Source organism: Girardinichthys multiradiatus, chromosome 22 (genome assembly GCF_021462225.1).
Source record: "Girardinichthys multiradiatus isolate DD_20200921_A chromosome 22, DD_fGirMul_XY1, whole genome shotgun sequence".
In the NCBI taxonomy this organism is placed as follows: domain Eukaryota; kingdom Metazoa; phylum Chordata; class Actinopteri; order Cyprinodontiformes; family Goodeidae; genus Girardinichthys; species Girardinichthys multiradiatus.
This window is the reverse complement of record NC_061814.1, coordinates 21,856,910-21,878,894: the sequence shown is the minus strand read 5'-3', so window position 1 is coordinate 21,878,894 and position 21,985 is coordinate 21,856,910. Positions and strand designations below refer to the sequence as shown.

Sequence of the window (21,985 nt, the reverse complement as noted above, 5' to 3'; positions counted from 1 at the left end):
GCATATGTCTCAAAGAATTTAATTAAGTTCAAAGGTTTTTTCCATCTAACATATTTTAGTGTCTGACTTCTTTACTTGGAAACAAAAACAGGATCAAGTCTTAACTCTTCTTGCAGCATATTGGAAAACAATTGCTCAATAACTTCAAATCTCAAGAGAAGGATTTGATGCTGAAGAGATCAGAAAATGTTAGAAACCTATTTGAACTTCTGAAGAGTTTCGCCTGCACCTACGTTTAGACAGATTGTGTTCAATTGGAGAAAATTCAGGACAACTCCTAGCCTCTCAAAGAGTGACTGACCATCAACAATCTTTATAAATGACAGGTCTGTGACAGTCTGAGACATCAGGGTGGAACCCTGGGTAATAGTTATTGGACCAGTTGTTTTTTCTCAAAGCAGTGGCTGTAAAACTGTATTATCACAAGAACAGCAACAGTGTGCAAGTTTGTTGTCCATCTAGTTGAGGTTATGTTTCTGGACAGGATAATCTTTAGGAGAACAAATAGTTTTCTTGCTTTAGACACATTTGCAACAGTCCCTCTAGAGCAGTGGTTCTTAACCTTTTTTGAGGTACCGAACCCACCAGTTTTATACGCGCATTCAATGAACCCTTCTTTAGTGATAAATAAAATATGATTTGTTTTCCAAATTTAAGACATAGGGATATGTTTTTTTACTGGTGCACAAAGTGAGCCGTACATGAACATCACCTTGCTCAAAGAACAATTTAGATTTCGAATCGCCAGTGGTTAATCTAAGGTATTAACTTGTTGCATGCAATACTGATTGAAGTGTTTTATGCTGAGCTGTGTTTTGATTTCATGCGTAAGCGTTGCTGAATTGTGCATGTTCATGTTTTGTCCGGCTGATCCCAATTCAGCCAGGAGTTAGAAGTTGGACTTTTAAAAGTTTTTCATTCAAAGCAACTGCGGTCTGGGCCTCGCCTGACCACTCCTTTGTTCCAATTTTATTACTGGAGTTTTTCCACTGAGTTCCCGCCTCAGAGTTTTATGACTCTTTGTTCGAGATTTGGAGCGATCAGCTGTACGGCTAAAGGGGCGAGGCCCCACCGTTTTACCAGCTGATCGCTGCAATCGAGACATCAGCACCAGGAGGACTTCTCTTTCCTTTAACCCAAATTACACGTTTTGTCCATAAAACTGCTGGTTTGATCTTTATAGGCACTCAATGCGCATATATTTTTCTTTTATTATTATTGTTAGGTGGTCATTTTTATTCCCTTTGTGTAAAATAGTGCTTGTTAGTTAGGTGAAGGTTTTTGAACCAGAATAAGGGTATATCAGGATTATTTGGCTTCAATAAATCTTCATATATATAATTAAGAGAAGCGTTTGTGTTTATTCCGTGCAAGAGTGATTTATCTGTCAAAACAAGGTCAAAGTTCCCCCACCTTCGGTGCAGCGGTTGAATAGACATTTTGTGGTTTTGGTTAATAATTTGTAATTATTAAAAAGCTTTGAGCCCATAATCACAACACCAGAGGACATCTCTGATTTCTATTTGTAAGTAATGATTTTTGGTTAAGAAATAAAAACAAATTCAAATTATGATTTTAAATTATAATTCTTGATAAATATTAATCAATAATCATAATCCTTACCAATACAAATTGTCTTTCTTATTATTCTGGCTTTTAGCAAATAGAAATAATTTTGTTAATCCTCACTAATGTAAACCATGAAAGGCTTTTGCTAAATTAATATCAGACAGTAAAAGAAATTGCTCATTTGTTTCTCTTATATAGTATATGTAATTATCAGATTTCAGCCCAGGGCAGCTGAAATGTTTGAAACTGAGCAATCAGTTGACTTGACCCTACGTTTCTGTCCTCTAGAAGCTTTCTTCTACACCTAAAATATGCAAAATCTCTATGATCCCAACTAAAGTGATACAAAACATGCTGAAAACATACACTTGTATCAGGTATACATACTTGTGCAACTGGCAGATGGGTAATATTTTGCCATTTATTTCAGTGAATAAATTCCAAAGTTTCATGTTTTCATTTTTGGGGAGTCAATATCAATGGCAAAAACAGGCTTTAAAATCTAATAAGATAGGAAATACATGTGGCCTGTCAAGCATTATGTGGGTAGAGCCAATATTTTTTGTTATCATTTTTATAAGATGGAAAAGAGATTGCAACCTGTGCACCTGATTTGCCTAATTTTACGATTGCCCTAAAAAATATTTGCACTTTTATACAGTATTGCAAATGGCTCGTGTACATCAATGTATTGTTATTTGAGAAAGTGAAATTTAGTTTTCACTTCTTGATTTGAAATTCATAATGAACCGTGATGCTTAAGGGAATAGTCTTTTCAAGTCTTGAAAAAAAACATCATTAGTTAATGATTGATAGTGTCCTGATAAGTAGAAAAATCGCTCAATACAGAGATCATTATGATCTTTTTTTTTTTTTACATATACCACATTTTGTTTGCCTCTGCCACTGCCAAACATGCAAAAACTTGTAGGCAAAATCCTCACTGTGACATTGTGTGTTTTGTCAAGAAGCAGCAGAGCCGATCAGCACCTCTCTCTAAATCAGATCGGAGAGTAAACCTGCTGCTGTCAAACAGTCTCTCTTAAATGTAATCCATTTGAAGCTAGAAGAAAGGGTGAAGAAAGATAGCAGGGTGGTGGACTGATAGCAAAAGTAGCAGAGTGAAAGACACTAGAAGTCAGACTTGAAGGAGGATAGTAAGAACACTGGAACAGCAGGTGAGGGAAGACTCTGTGAGCGGGTCAGGGACACCTGATGCTACAGATGTACACAGCTTAAAATCCCGTCATTGAAGATGAGAGAACTTCACATCTGTTCTACTTCAACCGAGGACCATTCCCGCAGAGCTCCATGCTGCCAGCACAGAGGAAAATTACACCGCAGCTATGTAGAGAGGGTAAGAGAGACCTAAAGACCATATTCAATGACTTGTCAAAGGGAAAGAAAGGGCAGCTGGTTTCACCATTTTTACATCATTGCACCTCAGAGACAGTAATTCAACATGAATACACTGTAGCTCTTCAGGTCTTTACTCATCTTCACATGTGAAGTTACTTCCATTCTGTGGAAGTGATAGGACATATGGGGGAAGATGTCACAGCTGTCCACTTGTCTGTGGCTTCTCTTTCTCTCTCCCTCTGCTTCCATTAAAACTTTATGAAAGGCCTGATGTTATGCCTGCTGCTCTTCTTCTCATCAAACTGATTATGGCTTTTCCATTGATAAGTTGATTAGTTGGCTAGGCAGGGGGGGCTATTGAAAATTCTAACTTTATATTCATACACTAAAATACAGTCTTGTAATTAGTAGCTAACAATCATATGTGCAGCATTCTTTTTTATGCAAATGTGCCAATTTAAAGAGCTTTAACAACAGTAAACACATTAATATGGCAACATAAGAATGAAAGTGCCTCTTAATTTTAGCACCCACTCAATTCAAATATCTTGCTGTGTCACTGAAGACTTGAGAGTTAATTTGCAGTAGAATAAAACTCCCTTTTTAATACAAAAATATCTTCTTCAAAACTGATATCAGACTAATTTATCTTATCATACTGAGAAATTCGCCTTTTGTTTTTTCCTGAAATGAGCTGAATCCTCCATAATTATCCAATAATCTTGTAGAAAATTAGCTTGAAAATGAGTGTCTCCTTCATTTGATCCTATGCAGATTTCTAAATGGATGCCATGACGGTTGAGGGGCGCAGGGGGTGGGGTGGCGGTGGGGGTCCATAACTGAGGAGTTAGTTGAGGCATAGATACTGAATCAAATTAATACAAAGATGACAACAGAAATTACGAAAACGTCAAAACAAAACAAGCGATGTTATCTTAAGAAGAGAATAATTAACTTGTGTTCTGAATATAATGGCTTCAGCACAGACATCCCCAGCTATATTACTACACAGAAAGGATGTTCAGAATTGCTTTATAAGTGAGAGTTAGCGATGGTTTATCGATGATGTGAATTGACAAGGTTATACAATTATGGTGACAATGCAGTAGAACCAAACCATGGTTTATTTATTTACGGTAGTATTAAAATCTGAAATTAAAAATAAGTACATTGCAATTAAGTTTTCCAACACATACAGTTCTTTTAATGGCATTTTTACTGATAGAGAAATGGTTTGATTTCACAAATGTTAATAATTTTCAGCCTCTCCTATCTTCACTGGTCTTGTGGGACAAACAAATGTTCTATTTATTTCCTCAGTGATTAATGTGGAACACAAAGGGGATTCACGGTGGTGCAGTTGGTAGCACTGTTGCCTTGCAGCAAAAAGGGTCTGGGTTCAACTCCCAGCCTGGGGTCTTTCAGCATGGAGTTTCTCACCAGGTACTCCGGCTTTCTCCCACAGTCCTAAGACATGCCTGTTAGGTTAATTGGTCAGTCTCATTCATACCCTTAGGTGTATGAATGAGTGTGTGCATGGTTGTTTGTGTGTTGCCCTGCGATGGACTGGCAACCTGTCCAGGGTGTACCCTGCCTCTCGCCCATAGACTGCTGGATAGCCACCAACTTCCCTGCAACCCACTATGGAATAAGCAGTAGAAAATGACTGACTGACAAAGGGGATTCAATTCAGGTAGGTAGAATGGCAAACATCCAACAATCCTTTCTAACCTGAGAATACTGTAAACAAACACTTCTTTTTGTCTCTCACATTAGCAATAACAATAAGACCACAAAGGTAAACATCATGAGATGTACAGAACAATGACAACAAAAAGAGGGAGAAAAGGACCATGATGCACTGGTGCAAGGACAAGCTTTAGGACACACTGTACTTTCTACTTAGGACATATTTTCGCAGTTGTTGATCAATCCATGAGTAAAATAAATAGTACTATCTAGAACAACATGAGAGATGAAGAAGAGCAGGAGAAGAACAAGTTGGCTGTTAGTCTTGATTAATTTTGTGCATAAATCTTAACAAAAAGGAAGTACCATGTCACACTGTCAAGATTTCAGAGACCTTCCAAAAGCCCAAGCTCTTAGGAGCTCGTGTCCTATCAGGGTGTGCTTTATCAAGTACACTTTGGCATGATCTTGGTCATTTTATTTCTTAAGAAATAATTGCAGTGTACAAAAGAACTGCATTAAATGCTGCAAATGTGGCCTCAACATACATTTCATTGCAGATCTTCTCACTTTGGCTTCAACGTCTTGTTCATCTATTAAAACAGTAATTGAAATTATTTATTAGCTAACTATCTATTTTAGGAAGGCTGGTAAATTTTGCTTTGTGGCATCATGATTAGCATGGTGTGCATGTGTTCATTTTTTTGTTTTTATAAAAAAACAAAAAAATGGTATTAGGTGTGGAAATTTGCTTTTGGCAAAAGGGCCAATGTGCAGACCAGTGCTTGCATTGTTTTATATGAAACATCCTAAAATTGTCCCTGTCTACTTAAAACAAACTTTGAACAATGAAAAGTATGCCATAAAAAAGGAAGCCATGATTCAGTTCTTGTTTTTCAAACAGAAAATAAAAGTCCAGCCATTTATTTATTTATTTTATTTGAGGCACTAGTGGCCTTTATTTTTTGTTATTTTTCCAAAGTAGGCAGAAAGGATGTGGGGTGGAGAGAGGGAAGACACGAAGCATAGGTCTCCAGGGTTGGGACTGGAACCTTATCTTTGTCCCAAACTGTAACAAAGATGAAGCCATTTTTCATTGCTATAATCTGAACTGGTGGCTGAACTAGTGCTTGAATGTGGACAACCATAAATACAGAAACATTTCACCTCCAAGCTGTTATAGAAACTTGATGGAAAATGAGAAGCTCAACATACTAATTTGTGGGATTAGTCAATATTTGTTCAAGATTTTGTACGCACCGAGTTAGTGAACAGTCACTGTGATCATGCTCCGACGCCAGGGAAAGGTTATCTTTCCAAATGCAGCAACTGTCCCGATAATCTCCCCAATATTTGCTGAGATATTTCAGTTTGGATAATGCTAAAACTAGCCTCTTTTATTAATTCTTGAAAAAAGAGGACATTCTTCCACTGTATACTCAACCTACACATACAACACACACACATATATGATTTATAACAGAACGGAGAAAACTCCCCAGGGTAAGGTATTTGACAGAGATAAAGTAAAAAAAAAGAGAACAAAGAAATGGATTTTAACAAAAGGGGACTTCATAAGAAAAGGTCTCAAGCAAGAGAGAAGAAACTCAAAATTAACCCTGTTCAAAAAGGTGTGCAACACCTGACTCCAGAGGCATTTCTTGATTAAACTAGCTGTTACAACCTCACTAAAATATGGATTTCTACTGCAAGAGAGTCAGTGAAAACAAGAACTACCTTCATTTCTGCACCAAAGCTTGCTATTTATACACTTCTTTAGGTAAAATGCAGTTTAAAGCCAAAGCTGTAAAATATTTTTTCATTTCTGTGCACAGCATGTGCATTTATACTATGTCTCTAGTGGGCTTTGCTGGTCTTGCAATGCCGGGAAGGATTCGTCTGTGACTGTAAAAGAACAGATTACTTTTTTGCCGTCTTGTATCCACCGTCTGAACCTCAGCAAACACAGCTTATCCAGTCACAGCAGACTCTTTATATTACTGCCAGTCTGTGAGCGACACCTCCACATACTGTACAGACACACACAAACCCACAGTCTCACTCACGACAGCGGACGTGTAATGCAATACATATTTCAGTCTAAACAAAGAGTGGCTTTTGAAACATTTGCATAATGTTCAACTCATAAAATGCTTTTAAGCTGTTTTTCCTGCCACTTTCAGTGTCTGCCTTCACTTCTTCTTCCTCTGCTCCTCTAATGGGATGCATACACTCATTGCTATTGTCTTTCCACATGAGAAACTTGCAAAAGAAGTGTTAGTCTCAAGGATCATTCGCAAATAACTCATTAATTCCTGAGCCAAGAATTATTTGTTGGCCTCTGTGGAGGGACACTGTGGATCATTTATTTCAAAAATTATAAAATCAAAACAAAGACCCCCAACTGGAAGAAAGACTAAAAGGGAAGAAAAGGAGAAAATGTAGTTAGAATACAAGCAAAAGCCAGATTAGAAATCAGGTAGGCAGATAGGTGAAGAGTAAGAAAGGGAATAAGATAGAAGAGAAAAAGAGTTGATGAGCAAGAGAAGTGTGATAGTGACAAGGGGACAGATTGGGGTCAAAGCCAAGAAAATGGGGGGGGGGGGGGGGGGATATCTGCAATTTCAAGCTTGGGCATTTTGAATTGATAACTTGTAGCAGTGGAACTGTGTCTGTGACAACAGGAGGGAATTAAAGAAAAAAAAGTGGCAAAAAGAAGTTCTCACTGGCAGAGGAAGCAAATCAGACAAGACACACCAGAGTAAGAGTATTTTCGCCGTGTGCTACAGGCAGATGGGGCTCTTCTGACTGTAGGTGAGATTATTGGTTTGTGATACGCTCTGTCAAACTATTTGCACATAAATAATGTGCAAATAGCTGTGAAGCTGCATTCTTCTAAATTGACGCATATTATACAGTTGAGCTATTCATTGTTCCTATAAAGCCAGCAGTTCTCGGTCAATGATCCACTTGTATTTGGTGCCATTCAAATATACCTCTATTTACTTTTCTCGCTTCCGTTCCCACTCTTTCCTCACCTTTTTTCGCTGCAGAATAAAATCATCCACTTCATATCTAAAACCTTCAGAAGGTTTATGCTTGGCTAAGTCACAGCTACAATCTCATCATTAAATTAGAAAATACATTTCCAAGATGGCGGAAAGTGAAGCCATTCTCAGCAAACGCTCTCTCAATACTACCTCAATATGGGACTGGCAATGCCATCAATCAGATGAGTAACAAGAATATTACCCACACAAAAGCAGCTATAGGCATTTGAAATGATGTGAGCAAGTTAATATCTATTTCTCTGTGACACCCGAAGCAGCAGTTACACAGAAAAAATGTCATCACACACATATTCACCTAACTAGATTCTACACTTTCAGCGCACTGGGGAATTTGATGCAGCGCTACTATAACTGTATTGTGAACTGTCCTTTTGTGTGTACCATAATTCCAATTACAGACTCCCCATCACCTTGCCGCCCCTGGTGACACCTTAATGAGACTCCACTGAGCACTTGTTAAAATTCATCATGGGAGCTGACGTCAGGCGAGGCTCTGTGTCATGTTCCAAAATGTAACTACACACCTGGAAATATGCAAAGTTTTGGTACCTTTAACAAACTTGCTTTGCATACCTATGCATTCCCTTACAAAGTCTGAAGCATAAAGACCTCAGTGAATCTGTCTTGATGATGGTTTTCAAATGATGTACCAAGGAGAACCCAATTTGTGTCAAGAGGTGGGTAGTAAATACATTTACTCATATTTAATTCCTTGCTAGTCTTCCTTTACAAAATAATTTTACCTCTGTGAAAGTCATTTGAATGTACTGCACTTTTGAGGTCCATCTGGAAATATTCATGTACATTCAGGTCAGAGAATTGTAAAAGCCAATGGTATGATTTTGAGCTTGAACAGTTTAGTGAGTTAATTTTTAAGTCTCTTTGTCAGCTGGACAGAGCCATCTTCTTTTTGTGTTTAGCTTTTCCCAAACAGTGAAAAGTTAAATCCAGTCTTTCCTTTCCATAACAATAAAAGGAACATTGCAACCAAAACTCTGACCAATTTGTTTTGACGAAACTCTCCTGTCACAAATGCTTGTATGGAGAACTCAGGCAGGGGAGCAAAGTTTATGCTGGTGTGAGGCATAAAATCTTAAGAATAAACCAAATCTCTAAATTCCATGACAGACTCCAAACTTACATCAAGGTGTCAGGTATCGTAAGACATGAAACTGGCAAGGAAACAGGCATGCCAGGCAAAAGAGGATCTGAGAAGGAGACTAAGAAACAAAGGGTTTTATGTACTGAGGAGAGTTACTGGTAGAGAACAGGGGAGTTAATTAAAAGGTAACAGCTGTGAAAAGGAGTGGAAGAGCAAAGGAAAACAGAGGAACAGTATCTTCATATAAACAAAACACAGAACAACACAAGAATGCACTCATAATGTAAACACCAATCCATGATTTACTTAAAGAATGAAATCAAACAATAAGCCCAGAACCGAAACGTTCAAATGATAACATCTACTCCATTTCTATTCCAGACAAATATTTGGCAGACCTGAAAATTAACGCAATGGCTCATCATGTTTTAAATACAATTTTGTGCATTTTAAAATTATTTTGCAAACAGAATTTTATGATGGAGGCACACAATTTTCTAAATGTTGATGGGTGGCAGCAAGGCATGGGTAAATATGAGAGGCATTCTTTTGGTTAGAGTTTGCAATCGACTACTTTACAGACAGCACAGCAGTCCACAAACAGAACACAACTGGATATAAGAAACACTCAAAGCCAACAGGAGACAGGAGGCCCTGAAACAGTAAAAAACCAGGAAGTAAAGAGAACACAACAGAAAGTGTCAGACTAACCAAACTAAAACAGAAAGCTACTAAGAAGAACCAAAAGAAAACTCTAAATGCAAGAAACTTAACACATGACACAGACAATGCTTTTCCAAATCTAACCCCTTTAATTATTACTTCTTTAAAAAAAAAAACAATATGAAAAACATACAAAAACTGTATAGATGTTTCTTGTTTGCTAAGCACCATTTATTAAAATTTCTTTGGCTGATGATCATTTGGACTGGTTTCACAGTGTCAGTTTTGAAATTGCTTCCCGTTGTGTTTTTTATTGATGGCTGTAAACAGTTGAGCTTGGCAAGATTCCTTAGCACTCAAACCTCTTAGGGACCATTTTCAAGGCACATCTTTACTTGTTCTCTCCTAAACTTTAAATTGAAAATGATTAAAAGTACATTTTACTTGTAACACTGCATTTTTAAGGCAAGTTTGACTCTTTCCTTGCGTACTTGTGAAGACAAACCCAAACAAACTCAGAGTCAGTCTTATAGCCTCTTCTAGTTCCAAGTAATTTTATATTTAGTTGCCCGAGATGCCTTTAAAGTAGACGTTGTGAGTCTGAGCCCCTGCAGAAAGTTATGGTTCATTATTAATTTGATTGGCTGCTGTAAAGTGCAGCGCTTGTCGTGTCAGTGTCAGCTCCATGCAGGGTTCTGAGGGCCCAATAAAACTAAAATCTGTGAGCCTCAACATTTCAATTTGCAGAGCCTATTCTCCCCACGATGCTACTTTGACAGCAAGTGCAGCATCTATTTGAAGTCTGCATAAGTTAAGTTGCCAGGCAACAATGCAGTGCAATGTGTTTGGGAGCTCACGTTTCAGTAACCAAGTGCATTTTTCGTTTTCACACCTCCTTATGAATATGCAACTATGACACAAAAAAATTACTTGATAGTTTAATAGCAGCAGCTGCTCTTCTTGTAGGTACTGTTAAAGGTACGAGGAATTGTACCCATACTGTAGTGCACGTAATTTGCTTTACACATTGTGTTCTTGCACACTTTTGGATGTGAGTCACACATAGGTGCCTCAAGTGATTTTATCTCCGTGCTCCAGACAGCAGAGGGGTCCATCTTTCTTTATTCTGCTACACCAGGCACTTCAGCCTATGGCACAGAAGAGGTCCTTTAGCCTAGAACAGCTATCAGAATCTCAGGCAGAAACAATAATACTGTCTCCTATGAATTTTGTTGGGAAATTGGTCATCTGTACACATGCTGCTGATTATTTAAGGGCAAGATGAAATATCTAAAACAGACAGAAGAATGTTTTCAGGTCATGTTTTTAAAATGTTGCTAGTGAATGGAGAATGGAGGAGAAGGTGGTAGGAAGGAGATAAGGTGCCTGTAGTGGCTAAAGGATATTATTACAGTCTGAAGCACACCTGGTGAAGATGTGTTTAAAAAAAAACTTTATTATTCTCTCACTGCATCAGAATCTCACTATGAAATATTTGCTGCATTTGACTAACACCTCGTCCTCACTGTGCTTCGTGGCGATTTGCATTTAAAATCTGCTGGAAATTCAAAGAGTTTATCATGGCATGTACTGATGTGAACTGATGTTTTCACTGACTTTAAATTATTTTATTTACCATATTTTTTTTTCAATTGATTAAATTATATACTAATTGTAAATATAATAAGTAAAAAAATATTTTAGATAATTTTGTTCCTATTATTTATTCTGATTAGTGATAAATCTGGATCAATGTTTAGAAAATTTAAGTCTACCTCTAGACCACAGTCCTCTAAACCAACCTCAGTTAAGTGGACATTTCTGTTTGTTTCCCTTCATGCTTAGCTTAGTTACTTGTCTTGCGATGATCCACACACCTCTGAATAAAAACAGAAGATTCTCAAATACCCCATTATAAACTGGTGTAATTCTTTTACAGAGTGAAACACCCTGGGTGCCTCTGTTGGTACACAATGCAGTTCATTGTTATTCAGTGGTTTATCTCTGAAGCAGTGAGGGAGATGGCCGCCAGGCGAAGTTCAACTTAAGTCTCAAAACAACACACTGACATTTTTCTCTGTCAGATAAAAAAAATGCCATTTAAGCTTCACTTAAACCTCTGTGACAACACTGTATTTGTCTTTCCTGGCAGCATGTCAATAAATTAATTGGAATTCAGTCTAATTTGTGTCAAGAACCTGTCAAATCCTGGGTGTAGGCTTGAATTCCCAGAACACCTCCACCTGAGTGAATTGGTCTACAGTTGCTCTGAATATAGCAGGCTGTCAAAGAAGCTGCCAATGTACCGTGAACACTCCAGCTTTGGAGTTGACTTTTTAACAAAGCCTCTTCCTTTACATTTTGCTTCTTTCTCTCCCCTTCCTGTTGACTTACAGTAAGCAAAAAAGAAGAATTTCACAAAAAATAAAATAAAATCTAAATATACATTTTTTGTTTTTTCTTGGCTTTCCATTTTTCTGTGATTAACTCCATTCACTTTTCAGACAAAGTTGAAGGCATTAAGGTTAAATTAACGATATCAAAATTGCCAAAAAGAAACTGTATTCAGACTTTATAGCTGTGAACCATGCTATAGATAAAAACTATAAAAACATAGCAATAGTGGAAATGATATGTCGAAAGAAACAATTTATAGATCAAGTGACCCAAATAAAAAAGGATTTACCAAAATGTTTTTAAACTGCCTTTAATACAAATTCCCTGGTTCCACATTTATGTGCACCTCTAGCAATTCATATGTAATAACTTGTTTGTGGTTTAATTTCTACTTAATGATTATAAGTTCATAAGAGTGCTTAAAAACGTTAAACTAGTGATCCACAAGTTTCTATTTTCCCAATGTCATTTAGACACTTAACTTAGCCACTCTTCAAATGGGAAAGAAAAGAGAACATGAAAATCAAGTAAAGCAACATGTGTGTTGATCCTCAAAAAGACGGGAAATAGATGCTAAGAAATAACTGCTCACCTAAACTTGCCCATATCTACAGTGAGAACAATAATTAAAGAGTCTGAGTGAGGAGGATGGCAAAGTAAGCAAAAATATCTTCAAAGCTCACCTTTAGAGAACTTCTTCAAAAGTGGCCTTTTGGGTTCATTAAGTCTAACAACCATTAGACACAAATATGCATAGTTTGCTAAATGCTATTGAGACTTTATCTGAAACTATGTGCTTTCAAAATCAGAATCAGACTCAGCTTTATTGCCAAGTTTGTACAGACAAACAAGGATTTTTTGTATTATATATATAATAATGGATATAGAAAATATCTTTTTAAATGTACATATATAGACAATTGACTTTACAATAGAATATAATGTGAGATCAGTCCAAGTATGCATGGGGGAAGAAAATATCTGTGGCGGTGGGTTTTAGTAGATCAGATGACAATTAGATATTTAACAACAAACACTACAGCTGAGGTCTTGCACAAGACAAAAAACATATATGTGTGCAAATACAGTTTGCCCACTATTAAGTATTAGGGAGAATCAGTGATGCTGTGGGCCAAAAGCCCTGTGAACAATAAGATTTTAATTGGCATGTCATGGACGCCTTGAAATACCAGAACATTTTAAAATACATCAAATGGCATCTGTAAAAAAAACTGAAACTGGGTATTATTCTAGTCTTTTAAAAGGACAGTAATCTCCAAAATGTGACTAATTTAAAACAAAAATTATTACCACACATCTTACACATCTAAAAAACACATGTGAAAAATCTTTGTTCACTAAATCATCTAAATCTTTAACTGAAAACTGAGTGGGCCATTATTTAATTTAGAGAAGCATTTTTGCAGGCCAAAATTACACATTTTTCCTGCTATATTCACTGAAGGAATTTAAAACTTAATACAAGCAGAAAAAAACAACTAAAGAGTATATCTGATAACTCTTACCGTATTGCGTTGTGTTTCTGCAGTACACTTATTTGTTTTAGAAAACACACTTTTACTGAATTAAGTTGGATAATTGCTTCAAAGGAAATTGTGGGGGTTTCACTGTGGATAAAAAAACGTGATAGTAATTGGATGTGATTATACTAGTCATTATCATCATCATTAGCCACCTGGATGTGTCTTTGGGGATGACATTGCCAATCAAAAACCAATCTCATCTCTATGGAAATGTGAGCCTTTGTCTCAGCTGTAATCAGTATTTTAAAAAGGACAGATGCTTGTTACAACCCAATAGATGCAGGCAAAATACAACAGACTTTCATTTCAGCAACTGTTAGCAGGCTGCGTCAGCATAGTAACAAGCAAATACCGGTATACTTTCAATGTTTTGTCTGATCATCAGGTATGGTCAAGGCTCTTTTTGCATGAATTACTGCATCAATGGGGCGGGTCATGGAGGAGATCATTCTGCGGTTCAGCTAATCTGTTAAGGCCTGTTGGATCTGGTGTCCCCTATCTTCCTCTTAACAACGCTCTATAGAGTCTCTATGGGGTTTAGGTCAGGCCAGTTTGCAGGCCAGTCAAGCATAGTGATACCATGGTCACTACAGTAGATATTTTTGTGCGGACAACTCCTGCAGGAAAAGGAAATCAGTATATCCATAAAATGTCCCAGCAGAGGAAAGCATGAAGTTATCTAACATTTCCAGGAAGACTGCTATGCTGACTGTTGCATTGACAAACCAGAAACCCATGATGGATGCAGCACTCTTTGAACAGCCAGCTTCCTCAGCAAAGATCTTTTGTGGCCTGCCCTTAATCAGGATGTTGCAAATGATAGTCTGCTGGACATGGTTGTGTGTTGTGTAGATTTTTGTAGTACTTTTAGGTGTTTTTTTGGTGTTGCAGGATATTTTAAATTTCTAAGAAACTGAAATTGGAGTTTTTGTTGGCAGTAAACAATAATAATCAAAGTTAACAGAAATAAATGTTATAAATGAATGTACTTAATATGCACAAAATGTACAAAATGTGCATGTATGTCTGTGCATAAAAACAACAACAGACTATTTAGAAATTGAGAAACTGCAAAAAAATAGCAGGAATAAAAACACTTATTGAGTTGAGTTTGCTGGCAGCAGTGATGGTTTTAAAGTCTAACAGATGCTAGGAGGAAGGACCTCTGAGAATGTTCCTTTGAGCACCTAGGATGCAACAGCTTCATGCATGTGCTGAGGTGGGATGAGCTTCAAAAGTAAATTATAAAAGACAAAACTGCCTTAGTTGAATGTGTTTTATACAAAAGTATTCCTAATAGGTGTGGCAACATTGATTTCGCCAAAGCTATTTTTCACATTGGAATTTTTATTACTAAATTAATGGCTTTAATTAATAAATAATTAAAGGTTGAATTTTCTCTGTAAGGTCATGCTGTTACAATTGAATATGAATCTATATTAAGGCTTTTTACACTGGTACTAATAAGCATGAGGGCTTGCTGATACTCTTGTGGGCTTTTTTTTTGGTGCCACATGTTTTCCATCCACAATTTTTTTTTGTTTGTGTTAACAGCCAGCTTCTTTATCAATGATAATTTGTTGTTGAGCCTCCTCGAGGAGGGGGTCAATGATAATTGGCCAGACAACTGTCTTCCCCATGATTGTGTTGGCAATAACATGGCTTATTTTTACAAATCTTTACCCAGGGTACCAATAAGTGTGGAGAGCACTGATAGTCCAATAAATTCATATTGGATTCAGATTCAGATGATCACAAAGATAGAAACATTTATTCAATTACAACATTCTTAGTCACCATAATTATTTCATACACCACTCATGTTAGCAGTTTCATTGTACCTTTGTTTGCTAAATTTAGCCCAGCTGTAGATGCTCTGTGACAGATAATGAACCATCAGCTCCATAACCAGACATTACTGGTTATCAGGCCATAAATGACACAACTGCTTCAGCGTTGCTCATTTCATTTGCGAGGAAAATGATGTACAGTGTTGAGATGACGCATCTGTGTGTTTGATAGTCAGACATCCTGTCAGCATGTATTTAAAAGCGACTCTTAAAGACCTTGATACAAAGTCAACCACCTCTGGGCTGTGAATGCTCTTTGGATTTATTTGATGCAAAGCAAGGCTAGGGACAGTTAGAGTAAAAACTGCAAACATAGCAGCCAGGAAAGACGGACAAAAAGCAGCCCAACAGAGAAACGAAAACGACGTAGTGGCTGTCGAAGAGAGATGAAGAGTGTTCATTGGAGATAAATATCCCAAACCCACCCTGGGAATTTTGAAATGAAAAACAATTAACCAAACAATTAATATCAAATGGTAAATGACCACAGCTGAGTTTAAAGCTTTGTTTCCAGCTATGTTACAGTTCAGTATTCTATCTCTGTCAAAGACCAAACCACAAAGCCCCTCTACAATTATTTCCCTTGCAGATTTGAACCGTTCTTTTCTCTCTTTCTGTTGCGCTTGATAGGAACCAATTCATCATGCCAGTGTGATACTTGGTGACCTAGCATGACAAGTCCCCTCTGCCACAGTCATCTCCTTCATAATGGGGAGAGATTGAAATACACTCACATCAGATCCAAAGGCCTGATATTGAAGATCTGGCAATTTATGCAAAGTGTTTCTTTTTGAGAATTAACAATAATGTTGCTTCTCATTGCTTTTAAAGGGGGCGGGGGGACATAAAAACTCCATATCTCATTTTGTTATAGCACCCAACTCTTTCCCTTATGCCAATATTCCATATCAGGTTGCAGGTGTTCAATCCACAGAAGGATTTTGCATGAGATTTGCATAAACTTTTTGCATATTTGTCTTGGGGTTTGCTGATAATGTATTTTTTTTCCAAAAGTATAGGGAAGAAGGCTAATGTGAATGAAAGTACAGGGTGCACTTTCTGGAAATACTTTAGCCATGCCTTTAAATTGCTTAAGCACTAAAGTAAGCACAAAATGCACTTACATTTGCTGCAAAGTGTCCCACTGAATATTCATTATTTTGAGAGATTTTACTGTTCACATCAATGTGTACCTACAGCGACTAAAAAAGTATCAAACTTTTTTTACATTTTGTCACATTGCAACCACAAACTTAAACCTACTACAGTATTCCAGGAACACCCTACAGGTCCTTCTCAAAATATTAGCATATTGTGATAAAGTTCATTATTTTCCATAATGTCATGATGAAAATTTAACATTTATATATTTTAGATTCATTGCACACAAACTGAAATATTTCAGGTCTTTTATTGTCTTAATACGGATGATTTTGGCATACAGCTCATGAAAACTCAAAATTCCTATCTCACAAAATTAGCATATTTCATCTGACCAATAAAAGAAAAGTGTTTTTAATACAAAAAACGTCAACCTTCAAATAATCATGTACAGTTATGCACTCAATACTTGGTCGGGAATCCTTTTGCAGAAATGACTGCTTCAATGCGGCGTGGCATGGAGGCAATCAGCCTGTGGCACTGCTGAGGTCTTATGGAGGCCCAGGATGCTTCGATAGCTCATCCAGAGTGTTGGGTCTTGAGTCTCTCAACGTTCTCTTCACAATATCCCACAGATTCTCTATGGGGTTCAGGTCAGGAGAGTTGGCAGGCCAATTGAGCACAGTGATACCATGGTCAGTAAACCATTTACCAGTGGTTTTGGCACTGTGAGCAGGTGCCAGGTCGTGCTGAAAAATGAAATCTTCATCTCCATAAAGCTTTTCAGCAGATGGAAGCATGAAGTGCTCCAAAATCTCCTGATAGCTACTTGCATTGACCCTGCCCTTGATAAAACACAGTGGACCAACACCAGCAGCTGACACGGCACCCCAGACCATCACTGACTGTGGGTACTTGACACTGGACTTCTGGCATTTTGGCATTTCCTTCTCCCCAGTCTTCCTCCAGACTCTGGCACCTTGATTTCCGACTGACATGCAGAATTAGCTTTCATCTGAAAAAAGTACTTTGGACCACTGAGCAACAATCCAGTGCTGCTTCTTTGTAGCCCAGCTCAGGCGCTTCTGCCGCTGTTTCTGGTTCAAAAGTGGCTTGACCTGGGGAATGCGGCACCTGTAGCCCATTATCTGCCCACGCCTGTGCACGGTGGCTCTGGATGTTTCTACTCCAGACTCAGTCCACTGGTTCCGCAGGTCCCCCAAGGTCTGGAATCGGCCCTTCTCCACAATCTTCCTCAGGGTCCGGTCACCTCTTCTCATTGTGCAGCGTTTTCTACCACACTTTTTCCTTCCCACAGACTTCCCACGGAGGTGCCTTGATACAGCACTCTGGGAACAGCCTATTTGTTCAGAAATTTCTTTCTGTGTCTTACCCTCTTGCTTGAGGGTGTCAATAGTGGCCTTCTGGACAGCAGTCAGGTCGGCAGTCTTACTCATGATTGGGGTTTTGAGTGATGAACCAGGCTGGGAGTTTTAAAGGCCTCAGGAATCTTTTGCAGGTGTTTAGAGTTAACTCGTTGATTCAGATGATTAGGTTCATAGCTCGTTTAGAGACCCTTTTAATGATGTGCTAATTTTGTGACATAGGAATTTCTGGTTTTCATGAGCTGTATGCCAAAATCATCCGTATTAAGACAATAAAAGACCTGAAATATTTCAGTTAGTGTGCAATAAATCTAAAATATATGAATGTCAAATTTTCATCATGACATTATGGAAAATAACGAACTTTATCACAATATGCTAATATTTTGAGAAGGACCTGTATATTTGGCTCCATCCTTATTCCCATCAACTCTGACCATCTTAACAATCTGTACAAATAAGAAGCTTACACACAGTGAGAATCGTGAGGATGGTGCGTTCAGGGTTATGTGCAGCTTTGGTTTTCCTTCACACTCAGCATTTTGCACGTAGGCCAAAAAGTTTAATGTGGATCTCATTTGACCGGAGCACTTAGTTAATGTGACTGATTCTTCTAAACAAAATACCAACCTTTAAATGTCCCTGTCTCCACGCCAATCAACAAGGCTAACTGCGTAATTGCTTTGTCAGCCAAATCTGGCTCAGAAAAGCAAACCAAAATGTCAAACATTATTTTCAGCATGTTTCTTCGGAAAAAAAGGAAAGAAAGACCACTATCAGTTGCCCTTAGACATTTCATTAAGTTTCTATTTGCAGGTCTTATTTGACTAGTAAGGGCTTTTTCAAATTTAAAAACTTTCTAAGACATATGGATTTTGAATTAATAATCCACAGCAATAAGCACAAGATACATGACACAATTAAAATGTAATGGTAAAAAATAATAATTCACACAAAAATAAAAAGATTGTAATATTCTGGAAGGCAAAGAAATCAAACCTTGAATGAATTAGGAAAACAAGTAAAGAAATCAAAAGACCTTTATAAATAGATGATTCTGAAGTGGATGTGCACTGTTCATCTGAACTATAACACTTGATCAGTCAGCACAAGAAAACATTTCTTGCATGTATTCAAAGAGTGGAGAAGGGCTGCTTTTAAATAACATTTTAATTTGAAAGGCTAGAATTCTCGTAGCATTCACGTGATGGTTGTAATTTCTGGCCAGCATTGTTACTCTGTACATTCATACGGCTTTGTGTCTGAAATACTTCCACCAGAAGAGCTTATTAGCAGGCCATGCAGGTTGTGTGAACAATGGCATCAGAGAAAAGAAACAGCTAAGCATCTCACTTTCCTACACATAATAAGTCCATGTTTTATTTACCAAGGTACCAACTAATCTTAAATCTGCTACTGTACCCCCTGCCCCACAGGATTCAAACATTAGCAGCTTCAGTGACTATATACCCATCATTTGAACACATGCGGTCACACAATGCTTTGAAATGCTTATATTGTATCATATCAAAGACTTTCTTGCAGACTGTAAAGATCGGGACCAACACCTCCTCCGCCATCTGAGAATCTAAGGATATTTTGTGGTCAGCAAATACATCAGTGCTAAAGTGTTGCTCCACTTGTAGAGAGTCCAAAGGAACAATAATCTGGAGGAGATGCTGCTGATGACCTTTGACTGTTCAGCAATTGAAACTGTACTGTACCGTTGGTATGTGTGGTACACTGGCTGTACGGTGGCTGACAAGAAGAGAATACAGAGAGTGATAAGATCAGCTTAAAAGACTATAGGTTGTCATTTAACCTCTCTGGATGAAACTGTAAGCTGTTGATAAATGTACAAAGGATAATCTTCAAGGATCACCTCCATCCAAGCCACCATCTGTTCAGCCTACAGCCCTCTAGAAAGTGGTATAGGAGCACCAAAAGAGAGACAAACAGACTGGCAAACTGCTTCTGTCCGTGGGCCATTAAACACTAATCTTAAGTGCATTACAGTAAGGTAGCAGTAAAAGGTTTACTCCAAGAACTTGGTTTTTCACACTCCTTAGTTTTCCAACAGCAAAAAAATGTAGAGCTAAACCATCACTTCAACACAGGTACAACTAAAAAAATGAGAATTGTGAAAATGTTGAATAATTTCTGCCACTCCATTCAGAAAATGAAATATCTATTAAATGGATTCATTACACCTAGAGGGAAATATTTCAAGCCTTAATTTATTGTATTTTTTATGATTATGGCTTACAGATAATAAAAAACTAAATACAGTGTCTTAGAAAATTACAATATCATGAAAAAGTTAAATGTAGGAAACTCATGGTGTTACACCCCAATCAGCTAAACACCTACAAAGGTTTTCTGAGCCTCTAAGTGGTTTCTCAAACTGGGTCAGTAGGTTACACCATCATGGGGAAAGCTGCTGTCTTGTCAAATGTCCAGAAGGTGTTCATATAGTGTGTTTTCTGAAAATCCACAGTCAACGCAGCCACCTCCCAGGAAATTTCAAAGCACTTCTTCCGTCCTTCTGCTGACAAGCTTCATGGAGATGCTAATTTCACTTTTCTGCAGGACACCTACCCACACTGCCAAAGGTACCCAAAGTTGGTTTAAAGACCATGTTGTTACTGTGATTGATTGTCCAGCAAACTCATCTAACCTGAATCCCATAGATGGGGTATTGTGAAGAGGAAGATGAGATACACCAGACTCAAAGCAATCAAAGCAACCTGGGCTTTCATTACATCTCAGGAAAACCACAGGATGATCACCTCCATACCACACCGCATTGATCCAGTAATCAATGCAAAAGGAGGTCCAACCAAGTATTAAGAGCATAGAAATAAACATATTTTTCAGAAGGATGACATTTCTGTTTAAAATATAATTTTTATTGATCTTATGTAATATTTAAATTTTCTGAGACACCGAATTTTGGGTTTTCATTATGTGTAAGCCATAATCATCAAAATATCAAGAAAAGAAATCTTGAAATATTTTACTCTATGTAATGAACCTATATTAACTCTAAATAAAACAAAAGTGAAACTCAATTAGATTTAGATACAGTAGGTGCTACAGGTGAATGTAGCACCTCTATCCTTGTGCTTTTTATATACATATGTAAATATCTGGTTTTGAACTGTATGTCTGACTCAACATATATAGCTACATTCTTCAATAAACTTATGTCTTGTTTCTCCTGACGTCGTTCACACCTGAAGAAGATTGCAGAAATGTTTGGCTAATGTTAGCATGTTTATGTTTTGATATGCCTCGTTAATAATTAGTCTTGAAACATGTTTGACTGTAGTTCCAGTTAATCTGGTGTGGAAGAAATAATAATGTTTTTCTGCTATACAAACTAAGCATTTTGTTTTCAAAGCAGTAAAAATTAATGACTGCGCTAAGTGCTGCTCTTGCTGCATTGATAGCTGCCCGTGTTTACATGAATGCAGCAGGCAGAGCTGTGCTAAATCTATTTCAATTAATGCCTAAGTAAAGGATCTAAAAGTCTTAGATTCTAGAAGGAAAACAAAATAAGATGGATGAACTAAACTACAGTTTTGCAAAGTGTAAATAAACTGGGATTGTTAAAGTGTGTCTGCACAAATTGCAGCTGCATATCTCGCAGGAGGCGTGTCTAACATGATCACAGAGAACACCAACAATAGCTAGTGGGAGATCAAGCTGAGTCATGGGCTGACCACACCGAAAAGTGAATCTTTACTTTAAGCTGCAGCAGATTTTTGGTATACCCATGCAGGAGAGTATTTGGGGAGAGTATTTATTGATTTATTTCATAACACAATCCGTGGACGTCATCCGACTTTTTGTATTGAAAGTGTACAACAACTTTGGTAGGTGAGCAGAACTCCTGCCTCATTTATTTATATTAAGCAGTGAAGTTATAATTTATCTTAATTAACACAGAACACAGTAATAAACATATCAACAGTATGCAGAATTTAATTAGCACAATAGCTAAATTTAATCAGCAATTGTAAAGCAGGTCCTGAAAACAAAAAGCACATTTACAAGACACCTCACACAAAAGTTCACAAAACAATGAATAAACACTCGACAGTTTAACAGATATTTTATATGTCCCAATTATTTTATTTTATTTTTTGCAACAAAATAGTATAGTTTCATTATTCACCACTAAATCAATATAGTCCTGTGCTCTGGTGGTCCACAGTGCCACATAATCACTCAACATATAGTGACTGCCCCA

The 21,985-nt window shown here is 37.4% G+C and overlaps 1 protein-coding gene across 2 annotated transcripts in view; it reads right to left on the bottom strand.

The window, feature by feature from the left end:
• The window catches only part of LOC124859212 (cGMP-dependent protein kinase 1), a 116,405-nt gene that overhangs the window by 78,704 nt on the left and 15,716 nt on the right, over positions 1-21,985 (bottom strand). The gene's annotated exons all lie outside the window — the stretch shown is intronic.